This window comes from Haliotis asinina, chromosome 2 (assembly GCF_037392515.1).
Source record: "Haliotis asinina isolate JCU_RB_2024 chromosome 2, JCU_Hal_asi_v2, whole genome shotgun sequence".
Classification (NCBI taxonomy): domain Eukaryota; kingdom Metazoa; phylum Mollusca; class Gastropoda; order Lepetellida; family Haliotidae; genus Haliotis; species Haliotis asinina.
This window is the reverse complement of record NC_090281.1, coordinates 78,255,441-78,262,439: the sequence shown is the minus strand read 5'-3', so window position 1 is coordinate 78,262,439 and position 6,999 is coordinate 78,255,441. Positions and strand designations below refer to the sequence as shown.

At 42.7% G+C, this 6,999-nt stretch overlaps 1 pseudogene; it reads left to right on the top strand.

The window, feature by feature from the left end:
* Positions 1 to 2,559: 2,559 nt before the first annotated feature.
* LOC137274713 (uncharacterized) lies at positions 2,560 to 3,733 on the top strand (annotated as a pseudogene).
* The last annotated feature ends 3,266 nt before the right edge of the window (positions 3,734 to 6,999 follow it).

Below are 6,999 nucleotides of genomic sequence, written 5' to 3'. Positions count from 1 at the left end.
TGTGCAGTTAAAGTATAGATAAGCAAAGTGAGTGAGTGAGTGTATCCATATGGGGACCAAACCAGCCGCCAGCATGACAGGCAAACACTTGACAAGAACTACAAGAATGTTTGTCATAAACATTATCTCTCTCTATTTTAAAATACTGAGGGAGTACTAGCCATGAATTGCAAAACTGCTGAAATTGCATAAAATATTTTTGCTCACTCACTCCAAGTTACAACTGTGGCCAGCTGTACACTGTTGAGAAGCCGAAGGCCATAACACAGAGTAAACTGGACACACTGTAGACAAAATATAGACATCATGCTGCCATAATATTTCTTTTTCGCTGTAAACATGGACAGGGTTTCCTGACAGATATGGAGTCAGCAATGTTCTCTGAGCCCCTAGATGATCAACTGTTACGAATGTCAAATCGATCTGTTACTGGCACCAGAATTATTATGACACCAACAGAATAACAATAACACCATCTAGTCACAACAATCACACAATCACACCACTCCCTGCAATCACCACCATTACAGAATCACCATCATTATAACAACAATTATGGCAATCACCAACATGACACAACAGCCACCACCAACACACAATCAGAACAATCACTACCATCACAAAAACACCCCCCACCCTCCACAGCAATCACCTACCCCAACATCACAACAATCACCACTACACAACAGCCACCACCAACACACAATCAGAACAATCACTACCATCACAAAAACACCCCCCACCCTCCACAGCAATCACCTACCCCAACATCACAACAATCACCACTACACAACAGCCACCACCAACACACAATCAGAACAATCACTACCATCACAAAAACACCCCCCACCCTCCACAGCAATCACCTACCCCAACATCACAACAATCACCACTACACAACAGCCACCACCAACACACAATCAGAACAATCACTACCATCACAAAAACACCCCCCACCCTCCACAGCAATCACCTACCCCAACATCACAACAATCACCACTACACAACAGCCACCACCAACACACAATCAGAACAATCACTACCATCACAAAAACACCCCCCACCCTCCACAGCAATCACCTACCCCAACATCACAACAATCACCACTACACAACAGCCACCACCAACACACAATCAGAACAATCACTACCATCACAAAAACACCCCCCACCCTCCACAGCAATCACCTACCCCAACATCACAACAATCACCACTACACAACAGCCACCACCAACACACAATCAGAACAATCACTACCATCACAAAAACACCCCCCACCCTCCACAGCAATCACCTACCCCAACATCACAACAATCACCACTACACAACAGCCACCACCAACACACAATCAGAACAATCACTACCATCACAAAAACACCCCCCACCCTCCACAGCAATCACTTACCCCAACATCACAACAATCACCACTACACAACAGCCACCACCAACACACAATCAGAACAATCACTACCATCACAAAAACACCCCCCACCCTCCACAGCAATCACCTACCCCAACATCACAACAATCACCACTACACAACAGCCACCACCAACACACAATCAGAACAATCACTACCATCACAAAAACACCCCCACCCTCCACAGCAATCACCTACCCCAACATCACAACAATCACCACTACACAACAGCCACCACCAACACACAATCAGAACAATCACTACCATCACAAAAACACCCCCCACCCTCCACAGCAATCACTTACCCCAACATCACAACAATCACCACTACACAACAATCACCACTACACAACAACCACCACCACCACAACAACAATCACCACTATACAACAATCACCATCACCACCACACAATAATCACCATCACCACTACACAACAATCAACACCACAACAACAACCACCACTACACAACAATCACCACCACCACTACACAACAATCACCACCACAACCATCACCACCACACAACAATCACCACTACACAACAACCACCACTACAGAACAATCACCACCACCACTACACAACAACAATCACCACCACAACAACAATCACCAATACATGGCAATCACCACCACCACAATAATCACCACTACCACTACACAACAATCACCACTACACAACAACAATCACCACCACAACAACAATCACCACCATCATAACAACAATCACCACCACCACAACAACAATCACAACTACACAATTAAATCACCATCACCACCACACAATAATCACCACTACACAACAATCACCTGGCTACACAACAATCACCACCACCACCACTGCAATCATCACCACCACCACAATGATCACCACTACACAACAGTCACCACCACCACAGCAATCACCACAACAACAATTATCACCACCACACAATAATCACCACCACCACAACAACAATCACCACTACACAACAATCACCTGGCTACACAGCAATCACTACCACAACCACAACAATCACCACCACCACCACTGCAATCATCACCACCACCACAATGATCACCACTACACAACAGTCACCACCACCACAGCAATCACCACAACAACAATTATCACCACCACAACAATCACCTTAGTAAGCCCATGAGCACAACATTCAGATCTGTTAACACCATCACACAAACACAACAATCACCATCACCTGGTGACACAATCATATGCGGTCCAAACACAATCACCTACTGTATCATCGCACTTATCATCACCATCACCACAACAGCAATCACCACCACCACCATGACAAGCACCACTGCACAACTATCCTCTCAAAAACAATCGCTACACAACAATCATTACTACACAACAATCACCACTACACGGCAATCACCACCACCACAATAATCACCACCACCTCAACCACTACCACTTCACTACCATCACCACTACACAACAATCAACACTCCACAACAATCATCACTACACAACAACCATCACCACTACACAACAATCACCACCACAACAGAACAATCACTACCACCACAACAATCACCACTACACAACAATCACCATTACCACTACACAACCATCACCATTACACAACAACTGCCACCTAACAACAACCACCACCACTACCCAACAATCACCACCACTATACAACAATCACCACTACAAAACAACCGCCACCATCACAGCCACAGGCGCCCACTGGCGGTCTGAAAAATTGATAAACTAAGTCCCGGTTTACGATCCAACCTCTTTACTATATAAACCATAAAGATGCATCACCAAATCACGGCGATGTGATCGAAAACAGGACTATTTCGCACTCTTCATTGAATATATCGTATTTTAAAAGTCTCATGAGTATCAGAAGCTTCTGTCCACATTTCCAATGTGTGTGGGAGGCATGTACTCAGGCCTTTCGAGGGGATGCACTTGTTGTTTTTTATTAAATCGACAAAGTCGCCAAAGACCGAGTTGCTGTGCTGGAAGCATACAAAATTAGATTGTCAGTGACATGCTTTATGACCTCCGGGAATCTGATTGCTTAATAATGCAAACTACAACTTTATGTGGATGTGTGTATTTTGTACACAATAGTGTTAGCCAATCAGATCCCCAGACCTTGTTTTGACGACCTAGTTTTGTATACTTCCGGCACAGCAACTCGGTCTTTGGCGATTTTGTGATGCACCTTTATAGGTTATATAGTAAGGGGGTTGGATTGTAAACCAGGACTTAGTTTATTGATTTTTCGGACCCACGGTGGGCGCCTGTGACCACAACCATCACCACTACAGAACAGTCACAATCATAGCTCCACAACAATCACCACTATACAACAGTCACAATCATAGTTCCACAACAATCACCACTACACAACAGTCACAATCATAGCTCCACAACAATCACCACTACACAACAGTCACAATCATAGTTCCACAACAATCACCACTACACAACAGTCACAATCATAGTTCCACAACCATCACCACTACACAACAGTCCCAATCATAGCTCCACAACAATCACCACTATACAACAGTCACAATCATAGTTCCACAACCATCACCACTACACAACAGTCACAATCATAGCTTCACAACAATCACCACTACACAACAGTCACAATCATAGCTCCACAACAATCACCACTATACAACAGTCACAATCATAGCTCCACAACAATCACCACTACACAACAGTCACAATCATAGCTCCACAACAATCACCACTATACAACAGTCACAATCATAGCTCCACAACAATCACCACTACACAACAGTCACAATCATAGTTCCACAACAATCACCACTACACAACAATCACTACCACCACAACAGTCACAATCATAGCTCCACAACAATCACCACCACACAACAATCACTACCACCACAACAATCACCACCATTATTTCCCTGTTTCCTGTGTTACACATTGTACAATGAAGCCCACGCAAAAGCTATCCCACTGCCTGGGCAAAGTGATGACGTTGTGGTGGTATACTGACATACGCCATACAGATAACAGTCAGCTAATGCACTTTGGCCAAAATATGATTGCTTGGAAAGGAAATAGGGCGTAATTATATGAATGGAGAGGAAACGGATGCAGGAACAGAGCTTGTCCAATCATCATCACATCATTGATCTGATTTTGTCGGCTTACTGAACAGATATCACGATATTTGTGTTACCTATCATCTCAAATGTGTTGTACAGACAGTGGAGGTGATTAAAACCAAACATGTCTTTGCTGTTGTCTGCTGTGTAGATGCCTTGTGGGTTTACTGTCTGATCTGGATGGATTACATATGGGGGTGGATGAATTCAAGATTTAGCTTCACAAATTAGTCAATTTAACATTTGATACTGCATGTGGGTGAACTGAATATTTGTCTCTGCAAACAGGTGAACTGAATATTTGTCTCTCCAAAAAGGTGGACTGAATCTTGGTCTCTCCAAACAGGTGGATTGAATATTTGTCTCTGCAAACAGGTGGACTGAATATTTGTCTCTCCAAACAGGTGGATTGAATATTTGTCTCTGCAAACAGGTGGATTGAATATTTGTCTGTGCAAACAGGTGGATTGAATATTTAGTTCCTGAAATGGGTGGGAACGGGTAGCCTAGTGGCCCAAGACTGCCTGTCTCGCTGAATACCCAGGTTCGATTCCACATACTGGTTCCATTCTTGGTGTTCCCCACCTTGATTTGCTGGAATATTGCTAAAACCATACACACTTCCTCAAAAGGATGACATGACTACCCCCATTTGAGCATAAAATTTTTTAAAACCTTCTCACATAAATATGACAATAGTATTTAATATAAACATGTGCCAGAACAATTCTTAGGCATAAGGACTTCATCATTCATTAAACTAGCTACCAGTACATGATGAACTAACATATGTTACAAACAGACCTATAAAGATCCAGGTCAGAATTTTGAAACTGAATCATTTTGCATCACTCATTGGAGTGAGTGAGTTTGGTTTTACACTGCTTTTAGCAATGTTCAAGTAATTTCATGGTCGGTGGCACCACATATAGGTTTCACACATTGTCCCCATGTCCTTGGCTTGACGAGCGAATGCAGGGTAGCCCACCACCCTTCATCTGTAGGAAAATGCCAGCATTTGGACACAGTGCTTTTGTAGTAAGATGTCACCATTTGTCCACATTGGGCTCATTTATTGGTTAGGTGAATAGCCGGGTAGAGCTGACAGGTGACCGGGGGGTAGCCTTGCATGCAATCATGTCGTAAGTCTGTAGGTGGATGCTCATGCTGTTGATCACTGGATTGTCTGGTCCAGGCTTGATTATTTACAGACCACTGCCATATAGGTGGAATATTGCCGTGTGCTGTGTTAAACCAACCAGCTAAGACTATTGCAGTTTACACAAACAAGGAAAGTTTCAGCTCCTTATCATATTTTCTCAAGACAATGCCATTTCTTTGTCTATAATATTTTCATTGCAGAGCCAAGACGTCTATCAAGGATTTCAGCTGCTACAGAATTCTGATCACACACATAAGAGCACTAAAATAAATGCAATCACAATTGTTATTCATTTACAAGCCTCTTTTCATTCCAATACGCCCAAGCATCTGAACAATTGCACCTGACAAACCTTAACAGGGACACTGTCAGTTCCCTTTGCTGGGAAGAGACACTGATCCCAACTGGCACTCACTCTGCAATAGACACAATTTCAGGTGATAATTCGCCCCAAACACAATTTCAGACAATCACTGTCTACAAACAATTTGATCTGCTCATCGACATGCTATTTATTTTCATCCTTCGGTCAATCTCAATTGTGGTCACTTCTTACTCACCAAACACTGATTGGGCAGCAGGCCTGAATCACTTGTGTACTATCTCTTTTTTCATTAATGTCACTTATTTTTTCTTGAAAAGATTTCTTGGCTGTTTCCGTCGCTGATTACGACACATTCTTCCAACTTATGGCAACAGGCACTGACGGTAACAACATGGGAGCTGTAGATGTGGGGAAAATGGGGATGAGGGGAGAAGAAAACCTATTCATCACAAAGACTGGGCAAATATTGGGTGTCACTTGTGACTCCTCGTGGGAAACGTTAGGTGTAATCACGCAAGCTTACTGTGGTTAATGTTGCGCATGTTTGAACAGAAAGTGATTAAAGGGTGCCATTGACACACAAATCGGTCATAATTTAGGGATTAGAAGAAATGGATGCAATAGTTTCTTCTTAATTATTTTATCATTTGATCAGAGAGGTTGATTAAAGTTTACACTCTGTCTTGATTAAGCCAAATGTATCTCCTCACATACTGGCTGGGAAATTATCTGAAGTTAATCAGTTAAGTGAAGGTCTCTAATCTTTAACTTTCCTGCTGATTAGATTATCTTGTGGGGTTTGCATCAAAATTATTAGCCTCTTTAACTTTTTCATGATGTCAGACCCTTTGCTAATCATCTTGCTTTAAGATCAGCTGAGGTTCCTGGTTATCATGAATCTTGAGTGGAATTACGATTCTTGTGTGAGTTGCTGGTTTCATCAATGATGTCAGACCCTTTGCTAATCATCTTGC